Genomic DNA, 14,267 nt, shown 5'->3' with positions numbered 1-14,267 from the left:
GCAGGAATTTGGCTCAACAGCTCCATACAGCTCTGCAAAAGATCAGCTCCCTAAGTACAAGGGCCTACAAGTGCTCAGCTCCAGGGATGAGAATAAGGTGGACTCTGCACAGGATAGACTCAGAAATGCAGCAGTCCAACAACACAACCCTGGTGCTCACCAACGCAACGCAAGTGGACAAGAGACCCCCACAAACACACCCATCACTGCCAGCTGCAGTGCCACATCACATCCCTTGTACTCAGATGATTGCCCAACCTTACGAGTGCTCTGTTAATTCAGCTGATAAAAATTATGCTCCTGGGTTACTTCCTAAACAACAATGACTTGGTGTTAGCAATTGTTTCCAAGCTGTATCTATCTGGGAAACATCAGTTTCCTTTCTTGGATTGCTTGTTTTTTCCATGGTATTAAATGCTATCTAGGGAAGACTAGTCCAGCAGCCACTTGAAGGCTCTCAGCAAGAGAAATTCTAGTTGGGACTGTTCTGCCTTGTTACCCAGGCTGAGCTTTCACAAGCCTACAATGTCAGTCATGGGCTGCGTCTACTAAGATATCAGGTCCTAGGTGCAGGCTTGTCAAGCCTGGTGAAGGATAGAGGCATTTAAAATGTAACAGGGTGAAATATCAATTTTTTATGCACAGTCCATCTTCTGGGACTGGTGTAACACCAGAGAAATGAAGAGAAGGAGGGAAGTCAAAACCCTGGGATCTGATACACACCTTCCAAAAAGTGCTTCATATGCAAAGATCTTGCAGCCATGGTTTAGCAGGCTGTCCCTGCTAGAGGTGAAGTTATGCCCAGGTCAGGGCTGAGCTACAGCTCTCACATCCCATTGCAAACTTAATACTTCTTTTGACGAAGCAGCATGTAGAACAGCCTAATCCTGCAAACAGTGGCTGGACAAAATTAAAATATATTGCACAGACTGATGACACTATATCTCTGCTGCTGACTATTACAGCTATCCATCCACTGAGGGCTTCCTGCTGCCAGATTGCACATCAAGATGGAGGAAAAATGCTTACAGGAAGTTCTTATTTCTAGTAGGAGACCAACTGAATACAGCTTTACAGCTAAATGATGATTTCTGACAAAGCATTAGGCTAAAAGTGGTTTAAAAAAAAAAAAACTCTATAGCACAGAAACATAGTTTCACTCTACAGATTGGATCAGGCTGAATTTGCAGGACTGGAAGTTAGATAAAAGAACTTTAATTTAACTTATAAAACTCAACAAGTGTGATCTGGAAGTCATTGATGGAGAATAAATGCAGAACACTAAGATGTAGAACTTTTACAGCCTCACTTTTCAGGCCATATAACTACACTTTAGAATTTAAAACAGCTGCTGTTCACCAGTATGTCTCTAGTGCCTAATTTTTAATCACGTAGAGGCAGCATGCCAAGTTTCCAGAATCTTTTTCCCAGAGCATCAGTAGTGTTCATAACATCTCTGCCTACTGATGAGATCGTGAAAAGAAAGGACTCTTGCTTTACCTTTCTCTGTGCTTGCCTGAGACATCCTACAGCTTCCTTGGTAGTGAAAACCTCTATTAAGCATTGCCTTTCACACCTCCGCTATTCTTCAGTCCCAGATAAGTGTTATAAATCTATTTGTGTGTAAACAATGACACCAAAACCCTCCAAACCAATTTCCCAGGAACTTCACTGTCTTTGGGTAACACACAAAGCCTTGTACACAGGAACAAGTTGGGAACTAAAACAACTTTCTGAAGGGTTTTGGAACACACTGGATCAGCTCTTCTGGAGCTGTATCTGTGCTAAAGTCTCATGCAAAGGGAGGAGGTTTGGCTGTGGTAGGGTGACTCCAACCTTGCAGTGCTCCAGCTCCCACTCAGCTGCTGCAGCACCCTGTGGGAAGGGGTGTACAGGAGAAAAGGACAAAGCACAGAGCTCCTGGCACTGCAGGAGGAGGTCTGAGAGACCTCACAGGAGAGATGGGGACATCCAGAAGGAAGCAAGGAGACCAGTTTGGGAGACTGATGGAGGTCAGGGTTCCCAGAAACTCTGGAGAGGGAAGGAGAGACAAGGGAGTTTCAGGCAGAGGAAGGCAGAGGATGAAGCTGGGTGCTGCCAGTACCCCTGCCCTGGACCCAAAGGTGGATGAGAAGGCTGCAAAATCCAGAGAAGAGAAAGGAAATAAATCCAGACCTGGCAAGGCTCTGGAGTGGGAGGATTCCATTGCCCTCATCTCAACATAGCAGTTTTCTCCTTGGCACAGGCACGGCTTAAGCAGGATCCTAATTAGACAGTCTTTGAAATTAGGGAGAACCAAGAAGGGAGGCACACAGCAGGGTCTCTCACAAGCACAGGAAAAGGCTTTGGCTGTGCTGCCGGAGGGCCTGTGTGTGAGCAGAGGGGAGGGGAGAAATGGCTTCAGCTACTCGTCATTTTGTATGGAGCAGGATGAAAAAGTCTGTAATTCTCCCACTGGAACGTCCTCTGAAACTGGAAGGCAAAAGCTCCTCACACCAATTAATACTTACTTTCAGGCCAGGGGGACCAGGTAAACCAGGGTTTCCGTGGGGACCTGGGGGACCCTAAAAAACACAACAAACAAAATAAAGAGTCAAAAGTTGTCAGTAGGCATCTGCATTAGTCCCAGGAGCAGCAGAAAGTTTCAGGCTGTGCCTGGGCCAGACCTAAAGCACAGCACCAGCAGCCTGCACCCAGCAGGAGACAGCATCACCAGCACCCTCCTTAGGACCTTGAGAGCTGTGAAATTTGGCTGCCAGTTCCCACCTACCTTTACAGTTGGTTACATGTTTGTCACTACAAGATGTGTCAGGACAGTGAGATAATTTGGGTACACCAAATATTCTACAATCAGGAACAGAAACTACTTTGGGGTCAGAGGAGTGAAAGCTCTGCAAGGAGCCCCAGCAGAAAGAGATGGAGGTAGGCAGAAGGGAGGGGAAGCGTGGTAGGGTGTTAACAATTGTTTTGGCTAAAATGGAAGAGAACACAACTAATTGCTAAAGGCAAATTTTAAATTGTTCAGCTATTTGAGATGAGCTGATTTCCCTAGAAACCAGATTCTTGCCTTTAGAGGTTAGAAAGAGAACGGATGGCCAGACAGTAAAACAGCGGGAGCAGAGGTAAGTCCCTGTAAAAAACATTTAAATCTATATTTTTGTATAGGTCTGACAAGCCAATGACACTGTCAGAGTATCTACCTCAGATCACATACAGCAGCATCTCCTTTTGCATCATATGTTAAACCACCCTGCATATTTTCCGAAGACTATTTATGGAGTTATCTGGAATAAGCAACTGAGAATAGTTTATCCCAGGATTGTATACAGCACAGAAGATCTGTTAACCTTTCAGGCAGAAGTAATAACAATTCTAAGTCCTCTTGAACACGTTCCTGGGAGATGAAACAACCTGAAGATTCAATTCCAAGGGCTCCTGTTCTGCCAAGACTGTGTGTGAGCTTTACACCACCACGAGGAGCACTTTAATGTACCTTCTAGTTAGGAGGAGCACAGGCTAGGGGATAAAAAGACACTCAGACTCTTTGTCAGTAAGCTGTAGTATTTCTGATGAGCTCTTCAGCATATGTGGGGCCAAAATCTTCAGGGTCTGATTTCCAAGGAAAATCACTGCAGTTAGACATGTGACTGCCATCCAAGTTCAGTGCCCTTGCTCTCTTTTGAGAGAACATCAGTGCGCTGATGCCTGTTCAGTTTTATTTTTGCTACACTGTAATAGAAAATAATGGCTTTTTTTATTTAGCTATTGTATTTTGTGGTATAGACAGTTGTTGAGCACTTAGTCCTATTTCACAACACATGCTGCTCTGCTGTAAGAGGCTGTTCAATTAAAAAGCTGAGGCTTTTTTTACCCAAATAAATATAATGTCCTATTCTTAAATTCCTTCCAAATTTTCAGCCTGAAATTCTCTGATAGTTTAGCCTGGCTGTGAATTTCCAATGAAACTGAAACAACTCTAATTAAAATTAATGAGTATCAACCTGTGATTTGAAAACCCATGTACCTGCTGTAACCAGAGTAACTGAACACCAAGTAGTCTTAAATAAATTCATCTTCCCAGCAAACTATGGAATCATCTGTTCGCCTCATTGGGTGAGACAATGAAAAGGAGACTTAATGTGCCACTTCAGGCAACTGAACAAGTCTGTGGTAGCAAAAGTGCTTCAACCCAAGTCTTCCAAGTTTGAAATATGTATGGAAATTAATATTAAGTTACAGAAATCAGAAAAGTAAAGTCTATAAAAGATGAGTTTCTAAAAAGCTCTTACACGTAAGCAGTAATCTAGGTAGCTCTGAACAGGGTTCATAAATCCAGACTACTGCTAAATTTGAAGAGGGAATTCAGCTGTTACTCAACTTTGGAGTCAGGCAGCTTGGCTCAGAGCCCATTTCAGTGCAGTTAGTTGAAATCCGTGCTCCACCATAGCCTGGGGCAGGCTTAAACCAGTGTCAGACTGGAGGGAACAGCTTGATTTAGTGTCACTCAAAATGATAGTTTCCAGAAGGAAACCTGGAACATGGGAAGCTCAGCTGCCAATCGAGAGCTTCTGTATTAAAGACTAATCACACCTCCAGCAAAATTTGATGCTGGCTCTTCCAGAGCTAAACCAAAGTACAGCAACACAATCATAAAAAGCCTTAACCAAAAGGAGAGAAGAAGAATCTAGTCTCAGTATCCAGTGACAAAACATGTGATTATGAAAAACAGGCTCTTGACATTAGATGGAGGCTTTACCACTGAATTCAATGAGAACCGTAGCGTGTAACCCAGGCAAAGGAAGGTCAGAAACCCATCCTGTTCCCAAAGCCCAACGTGGTCTTATCCTAGTGAGAAGTGGCCACATGATGCTGATGAAGTGACAGTGGGAAGTCCAGTCTGGCACTAAAGAAACTGCTGTAACCAAGTCTGGGGCTTGTGCTAGACATTTTAAACTGCTCTTGCAACTGTGGAGAGAAAAGGGCGTAGTCTGGCAGTAGTCCTAAAAATGATAAAAAATAACTGATCTCGATGTGTTCCAACATGGTTAGTCCTGAATCTGTGATTACACCCACATTCTTGGCAGAGGAGGAGGATGCGGTGTGGTACAGTTAGATGGGCTCAGTAACAAAAGGTACAGGACAGCATCTGCCTCAGGAACTGTTAGCAACACTAAATCTGAACAGGTAGGCCTTACAAATTAATCCATGCACCAATCCACAACAGTCATCATGCCCCCAAGCTACCTACCCTTGTTTTACTAACTCAGTCCAATGCTCATTCCTTTTCTCCTACTGCACCCAGCAGAACTACCCATCTCCAGCCAGTGCTCCCGGAAATAGCCCTCTCTTCATGAAGAAGCAATTCAAGAGCTAATTGCTTTCTAGTTCTATAGTTAATTTCTACATTTTATTCATGCTATCCTGGATTTAATTTAATTTCCCCACTCACGTCTAGAAATTGGGATTCTCCTAAATATAGTTATCAACACTATGTTAGTTTTGCTCCTCTTTTTCTACACACAGGATGGGACAATGCTGAGACCACTGAATTAAAACATCCCACAGCATGTATTACCATTTGTACACGTGCCTGTTTACCCACCCGCTTTGCCTCCCTTATAACTGCTGAAACAATCCAAACTAGTGGCAAGCAAACTTGCATCTGAAATCTTCTAAGCCTTGCACCAGAAATTCCATGGAAAACATTACCATGGGACAGCAGCGGCCCAAGGCTCAGTGGCACGGAGACCAGAACAATCCCTGAATGTGTTCACCAAATGAGGAGGGGTTTCCAAACGGTGACGGGTTTGTAACCTCCCTGGAATGTCTTTTACGTGAACGATGCTACTTGAGAACTACACTGTGCCATCCAGTTCATCTCGGTGACGTGCCTGGAGATGGGACCCTGCTCACAGAAGCGCTTTTATGTGTACTGGTTCACAGCCTGCAAAAATTAACAAAAGTGTAACTGTGCACAGCTCCCCTCATCCCTCCCGCATTCACAAGGAGGGGAAAAAAAAAATCCTCTGAACTCCTGCTAAATGCTAGAAAGCTTCAGTCAGAGGAATGACCACTCATTCAAAACTCATTATGTCCTGGGGTTTCACTGTGTAAAGCAACTTTTTCTGCTCCTGACCTACAGATCCCACTCTGACCTCTGGCTTGCTGAAAAATGAGATAAATATTTGAAGTGAAGCCAAACAAACTGTTTCTTTAAACACTTCTTTTCAGAAATTGGAGAATCTTTTTAATGGAATGAGGATACCAGGAAACCTCTACAGCTGACCAAGTCCTTGCTTGTTTTAGGAGGGAATTCCTGCATTTTGAAGGAAAGGGAGATTTTTTGCAACCACAGACCAAATGTAACAGGGACATGTTACACCGGGACTTTGCAATCTTTCAAGCTGCTAAGGTTCACAGAAGGATGGCAAGAGCATCCCAAAGCATCAGTGAGTTCATACGTATTTTCTTCACCCATCCTTGGGGACATTTTTCAGAGAGGTTAAACGAAACAAGAGCAATTGCAGCATACCAGGATTTATATTCCCAATTCTGCCTCTGGTGTGTTATGTGGATGTGGGTAAAACACTCCCCTTGTACCTGAGTTTGCTCATCTGTTAGGGAGGGAGACTGACTTCCAGTTGGATCTGGCTTCCTAAATTATTTAAGTGTTTCAGAAAGTTTGACCTTAGCTCTTTTTCTGCTGTCCTGGGTGTGAAGCCAACAACCAGACTCCTGTCTGTCACATATAGGCTTGCTGTCTCCTTCATGTAGGAGAGGGACACATAACTAGGGTTTACATAGCACTCACCAGGAAGGCAGCATTTAAGACCAAGTATCAGAGCTCACAGTACTTTTCTCAGACCTGATTAAACCATGGGTAGTTTGCTGATCTAACTATACCATGGAGGACTGCAACAAGTCACAGTTTGTGATCGACATGGATGTGCTGGTAAAAGCTTCCTGATGCAGACAGCCTGGGAGGGAAGCTAATCGAGTCCTGGGTGAGGCAGGAATAAGCGACAATCGTGCAGAAGTTATTGCTCCACGGGGAGCCCTATGTTGACAGTTACTTGTAGAGCTTGTTAGCACAGCTCTGCTGGTAAAACCCTGCCTCGGCCACTGCCTTCCCATTAAACCTTGATGTTTGAAGAAATGCAAAGGTCATCTGCAGAAATGAAGTGCAACACACATGGCTTGCACAGAACTGCTCTGTGCAGGTTGCACCTGAGTGCCACTGCTCACACACACAGCTGTGGAAAGGTGTCCCACTACATGCCCGATGAAGTGCTTTCACATCACAGAAACTTGGGGAAACCTTTCATTGCTAAAACCATCCTTCCCTTCAAGAGGCACCTCAGATGTCTCACGGATACTGGCCAAGGCATGTGGCACATTCATTTGAGGAGAAGTGGTATGGATAGATTTCTTGCTTATGCCTCAAATTATTTAATGCAGACATAAAAACTGAAAACATTCTTATCTCAATAACGACAGAGAGAAAAGGTTCCTGTAAAGTGCACATGACCAATACAGCAATATCTATACAGGTTTGCAGAGCTCCTGAGAAAGTGTGTTAGCCATCATCTCCAGTCATCAGAACTGCAACATTTTTACTCCTTTCCCTTGGAGTCCCATGGACAATAATAAGAAGAAACATCCAGCTTTCATTTGTTTGTATCTCTGCCATCAGAGTTGCAGATAGTAGACATAGGTATAATCTGACATAGTGGGTACCTGATGTTGAGCGATAGGGTGTAAAATTAATTCCATGTTCCTAAAATGGGGATTGGCTTTTAAAAATCAAGAAATTGTCATTTTCAAGACAACTGCCACTATCCACTTAGCTGCCCTGCTTCGGGGTTGCACTTGAATGCTGAGATGTGTCCTGAACACAACCTCTTTCATGCCTTTACAAAGGCTAGCATTTGTTATTGCAAACCAGGTGGCATTGCTTACATGGAAGAGCAACATTCAGACTGTACAGGCAAGTCTAGAGATACTTATCTGCTGGGAACAAGGAGACAGAACCATGGGATCAGCCAGCTTTTCTTACAAACTGTCACTGACCACAATCTCACCCTCAAAGCAATCGCTAATCAGAGCTTTTATTTCACCCTGAGCAACATGAGGGAAGAAAGGGAAATAAAACATAGACAATATAGAATTCAAAGAGTGGAAATACTGCACTACATCAGCAAGAGCCACTGTAAGGATTTCACAGCTACAGGAGGTCATGAGTCAAATGCTGTGACTAGATTTTCAAATGAGTAGAGTAATTGTATAAACATTAATAATGTAGAAATTATGCAAGCTACAACAAAGGCAATTATGTCTCATGCTTTAGGCCATAAACTGCATTGGTGACAAGAAAAAAAATCCTTCCTTTCCCCTGGCATCCAACACTGTAAAGTTGCACGCAATATTTACCTCACCTCAGGAGCTCCAATCTTGGGCTGGAGCTTCATGGAACACCTCATGGGTTACCCATGAGCTGGGCTGGTGTAAGAACAGTGTTACTGCTTTCTTTGAGGATCAGGTTAGGCAGAGGTAGAACATAACCCCTGTGATATTGCACATTTATTTTTAAGTGGCTCATGCACAACAAAAACAAAAGACATAAGAATTCCCCTAATCCTGTCTTAGTTTCTGGCAGCTGCTCTTCTTTGCAATAAAATCCTTAAACCCCAAAGAGCCACAAGAAAAAAATACTAGAAACGTGTTGCAAAGTCAAAACAACTTACGCACAGAGCAGTTCTGCCTCCAGTGCTCCAGGCCAGACATTTACAGAGTGACCCTTTTGCCCCCTCCCAAAATTAGCACAGCCTCTTTGCAGAGGTCTGAGCCAAGCCAGGCTCAGCTGTGCTGAGCACTTCCTAACTGGGAACTCTTTCCTGGGCCGATTCTCAGCACCTCTGGCAGGGACTGAACTCAGAAATCCTCTATTGCTTATTGTCTTTCAGAGGATCATCTTAGATATAGGATGGAGCATGCCACAGCTGGGGAATAACACAACAGTTATGACACGGCTTCCACAACGCTTTTTTCTTCAGAAAAACTCACGTGTTGGTAGGTAGTGGAATTTGGATGTAGAGCTGAAATTTGATCATCCACCCAGCAGGCAGGGGATGCAGCTGGGGTCTCCAGACATGGAGTCTAGTTTGCACACCACAGGATTGCAAGAGGTAACACCAAACACCTCTCCTGAGTAATGAGCTGGGGTGAGAACAAACTTTCAGCCTTAAGAACTGCAAACTCCGGGCAATTTGCTGATGTGGTTGCTGCTCAGGTATTTGTAAACAGAAGACATCAGGGCTGTCGTGCTGATACTTCACTAAAGAACATACCTAATGTAGAACAGATTGTCCTGTTCATAAAACACATGAGCCTGGTGCTATCTAATGCCTTACACTTAAGGTCCAGGTCAGCATGCAGGTCTGCTAACATCCACACCCAGGCTGCCAGGGGTCCTGTGGACCTTTCAGGATTTACTGTTATAGAAAGAAGTTGCATTTATCTTTACCGGTTACTACAAGATCTCACAGGACTCTAACAAGTGTCCTCAGGGAACGTACAGCCTTCTAGCTCTTAGCCTCTTAGTTGTTCTTTAATGACATTACATGGGGTTGAGTTTTAGCCAAGTATGTGTGAGGAAATCTCCCTCTGCTGCCAGGACAGGATGCTGCTTGGATCACGGATCCAAATATTGCCTCCTTCCAGCCTCAGACACTTGCATCTTTTGATTCCCAACCCACATCAGTTCACTGCTCAGGAAATGGGCTCCATGACCCCATGACCATACCCTGTGGGACAGCACCTTGCTACCATGAAAATGGTGCCAACAGTTAACTGTATCCAGGTCAGGCATGCTGCCCAGCTTTGGGAGACTACTTCTGCAGCTAGGCCAATGCAGAAAGCTTTTCTCATAGCTAGCCACAGCACTCAGTACCAGAGGTTTCCTCAGCATAGCACTCAATAGTCAAAGATCTGCATCAGAATTCAATGTAGGGTGGAAGAAGTTCAGGAATTTGCAATAGATCTTGTAGAACAGCTCAGACATTTTGCTCTAGCTCATGAAAAGGTGTCAGAGAGCAGGTCTTCAGTCTGGAGGACACAAAAGTTCATCCTTGTGTGTTGAGTCCTTGGTCCTAAGACTATGGTCCCAAGTTGTAAAGGCACACTGACAGTGAAGGACCTCAAAGGAAGCAATTTGGGAAGCTGGGGAGAGTGAAGGACAGAACAAAAAGCAGCCAAAGCTAATATTCAGCACAGGGTTTGCAAGAAGGAATGGATGCTGGAAACAAAATGAGACAGATAGAGCTTATTCTTCTGACAGCCATTTGGAAACTTTCATCCCCAGCCTTTGCTGGTGCCAAACCTTAGCTCAGGGAGGCCACAAATCACCAGTGTGGCCTCCTGAAAACCTTTTAACAGGGAATGAGAGAAAGGAAAAAGGCCAGAACTCAACAGTGGGGCTTGAAATAATAATTACTCGGCCACAGGAACATACAACAGCTCTTGGAACAGTAGGACAGGCAGATGGAAGTACAAATGGAGAGAAATTTTTAAACTACTTACTCGGGAACCTCTCTTGCCAGGTGGTCCTGGTAAGCCCGGCAGACCTGGTGGACCCTAGAAGAATAAAAGTAAGTATTAATGACAGTTCTATAACAGGATGGTGCCCCTGAGAGTATTTCAGGGAGACCCATAATACAACTATTTGGAGAAGACCTGAGGAGAAGGGCCAGTTATAACCCCACAGCCAGAATTTCACTTCAACTTATGCTATTATTATTTAAAGAGATAAAAGCCACGCATAATAACATCTGCAGAAGCGTGTATTTCACAGAGTACAGACAGAGCATTCACAGCTTTCTGCTGTGGACCACATTCCTGTGATCACAGCTGTGTTTCACACTTCCAGTTTCCTGGACCCATGCTGTAACACAACTGTCTCTCAGCTTCGGAGTTTCCTGCTACATGCTAGCACACAACAGAATATGTTAGCACCTTGTCGAGGGAGGAACATCCTGCATTGTCATATAGATCAGCTGAGGATGTATAATTCTTGGTATTGTAAGTTCCTACATGAGTTGCAACCTAATTGCATCCCAGCACTTTGTATTTTAAAGTTGTGTGTTATAAATTGTAATAAAATTGGTGTGGATGTTGGAAATTCTTAAATACAGCTCTAACATGGGAGAGGTCAACTCATACGTGTCAGAGTAATGGGGGTTCTTGGAAGAGGGTGAGAACAAAGCGGAGATAGCAGGCACCCAGCTGTGCACTGATCTGGAACAGGTTAGGAAAATATACTTAGCCAATGAGGTTTGAACTCCTTTGAATTAATTCATTCATTTATTCACTTTTTCAATGGACTGGAGAATTCACATTTCTGGAGAGACATTTGCAACTCCTAACAACTCCTCAAAACTTCTTTTCCCCCAAGCCAAACATGTCTAACAAGAATAACTGTTAATTAAAGTGTCTCCCAAAGGATTTATATTTTAGTAGCTTGTTATAAAAGACAAGTTTTCATTGCATCCAGCGGAGAGAGAGATCCAGAGCAGCAGACTGAAAAGGATGTTTGGAAGGCAGCCTGAGCTCTCCAACTGCGTGGTGGTCAGGAGAGCATGTCCCAGAAGCGATGCTCTGCAGGGAAGATGGGTGCATCGCATGGAGCAGGTGCAGCACAAGCCCCATGGCAGCATTCTGGCCCCAGCACAGCCTCATTCCCTTCCCACTGGGTCATCTCTGTAGGACCTCACATGCCTGATCACCCTGAGCAGACCCTGCTGCAAGGCTGACCCTGTTGCTGCTGAAGGATTGCCAGGCAGAGCTGCTCCAGCTCTGCAGTGTATTACTGCCTCTGAGGAAGAGTGAAAAGTTGAGGATGTCTAATGCAGTTTTCAGGAGTCACCAAGTGTCTGATTTAGTAACTAAAATAAAACCTGGAGATCCCTACGTACCCCAAATCTCATGCTGAGCATAAGACTTGGAACAAAGAAAACTTGTCTGAACCATATAGGTAACCAATGAATAAATACTCCCCTGATATTACCAGCTCTCCCATACATAAGCAGCAAATTAATTTGCATTAACACAATCTATTAAAATAAAAGACATATTTTTAAGACAGACATACAATGGTACAGCAGAAAAAAAATCATGGGAGGAGTAAGCAAAGCCCAGGGTAGTTCTCTCTGTCCTACTAATTTGTTAGGACATCAAATGGATCATAACATTTTTTTTTCTGTAGTTATTTCTATTTGTAGTAAAGATGACAAGAAAAGGTTTGTTTTAAAAGTAGAAGAGCCTACACAGCATAGAATAGCTAATGCCTCACACTGAGACACACAGGGATGGACTTCTGCCACCATATCACTCACTGCTACTGCCTGTCCTGGAGATTTCCAGTCCCTGTGGCCTGGGACACTTCATCTGACCCCTCTGCAAGTTGCTTATTGCTGTCTAACACAGTATTACTGGTCCTTGTATTAACAACCCTCATTGATACAGCTGACCCTCGTTTTAGCAATACACACAGCATTTGAACCTGCCATTGTACCAGCTCAGGGCCCCGTGCATAATGCAATTATACAGCTGTGCAAATAGACACATGATTGTAGGGTTTTTTAAAGCCTCGTGTATAATTGTGTTCCAGAATCCAAGCTTTTATTAAAAAAATCCCCTTGCCCTTTTAGTTGGGAAGATAACTATCAAAACATGAATCCAATGCAACAGATCTGGCAACAGTTAATAGAGTTTACCAAAGATTAATTCAAGTCCTTAACCTCTTCTCCATCAAAACCCATCCCCATTTACCCCTAGAAGGAAAACAAGATGCAACTGTCTGAAAACCATGTTCCTTGCGTACCAGAATTGAGGTGACCTTTTCCACCTTGAGCTAAGAGCAGCTGCAATTGCACTTGGCCACTTGAGTAAAAGCCTTCTCCAAACATGTGGGTTGTTCAGAATAAACTGAAGCTAACATAAAAATAAGGAGAGAGTCAATACCTGCACTGGAGTGGGAATATGGAGTTAAGGGAAAAGCATTTAGCTGGAACAGCACAGAAGCAGTTGTACCTAATTCAGGAGTCCCTATCATTTTGCTTTAGTTCAATTTGCCTTTTCTTCACCCTTTTTTTTTTTCCTTTCCTGAAAATTAAGAGGAAGAAGGTGACTGTGGGATGAGTGGCTAAAAGGTGCCAGCCACTATGGTAACTGCATAAGGCAAGAGTGTGACCGCACACAAATTAGCAGCAAGCCAAGGTAGAAGAGGACATGGGGTAGTTGGCTGAACACAGGTAGTTGTGAAACATGATGCACTGCAAGATCACCTTCCAGCTTCTCATATGGTTCCTTAGTAGTTGGGTTGGATGGTACATGCACTGTGCCTTCCTAGTTTCTCACTTCTCCTCCACCTTGTGCCCTGTACGTATCCCTCTAGATCATCCAGTTCAAGTTCTCAAACGAGAGGCCCATCTCAGACAACTGGCTTTGCCTGGGAAGAGCAATACTGAAATACACACGAAAAAACCACACATCCGCAGAGGCAGCTGGAGAGGAGTAAGACTGGATCAGGGCCCAGCTACTTACAGCTGATGGATGCAATCCCACTTGAAACACAAGGCTCCGAGAGATGGAGAGTAAGAGGCGTCTATCAACGAGTCACCATACAGCAAGTCGCTAAGAGTCCACCAGGAGGTAATGGCCATGCAGCACCCACACTCACCAGAGACATATCCACCCTCACCCCTAATGCAGGGAAGAATGAAACTGATCACACAGAGCCTGTGTGGACCTTCCCCTTGTACCCTTTAGAGCATCCCTGGGGAATTCCATCGGGAGCAGTGGGAAGCGCTCAGCTCTGAGAGGCAGAAAGGTTTCCTTTTCCTGGCAGTTGGAAGAAGATCTCACTTCTCTGCTCCTGCCCTCCCATTGCAGGGACACCCCATGAGATCAGCAAAGCTGACAGCCTCCTGCAGAGAGCTACCGTTCCTAGCACTTGGGTTCTTGTCTCTCTGGCTTCTTGCCTACTCCTTTCTGCAAACTGATGGCAGAGAACACACACTCTGTTATCACACAAAGCAAAATCAGAGATCAAGGAGAAACGTGGCAGAAGCAGATACTCTCTCTTCTCAAGCCAAACAGCTGAACTGTTAACCAGCCTGAGCAGTTCTGTGAAGCAGCTCATGGCAGCCACATAAAAGTTTAACCCCTCTCAGTTTCCCACGGTAGCATTAGCAAAGATGACTGATCCCACC

At 44.2% G+C, this 14,267-nt stretch overlaps 1 long non-coding RNA gene across 1 annotated transcript in view; it reads right to left on the bottom strand.

Moving 5' to 3' along the window:
- LOC104525265 (uncharacterized) overlaps positions 1-14,267 on the bottom strand; it is a 31,530-nt gene that overhangs the window by 11,125 nt on the left and 6,138 nt on the right. Inside the window, exons 2-3 of the long non-coding RNA XR_728018.1 lie at positions 10,579-10,632; positions 2,511-2,564 (exon numbers count right to left, since the gene is read on the bottom strand). This is a non-coding gene — a long non-coding RNA (uncharacterized LOC104525265). The remainder of the gene's footprint in view (positions 1-2,510; positions 2,565-10,578; positions 10,633-14,267) is intronic.

Source organism: Antrostomus carolinensis, unplaced genomic scaffold (genome assembly GCF_000700745.2).
Source record: "Antrostomus carolinensis isolate BGI_N321 unplaced genomic scaffold, ASM70074v2 scaffold2515, whole genome shotgun sequence".
NCBI lineage: Eukaryota > Metazoa > Chordata > Aves > Caprimulgiformes > Caprimulgidae > Antrostomus > Antrostomus carolinensis.
The sequence above is the reverse complement of the archived record's forward strand: the minus strand, read 5'-3'. Positions and strand labels throughout refer to the sequence as shown.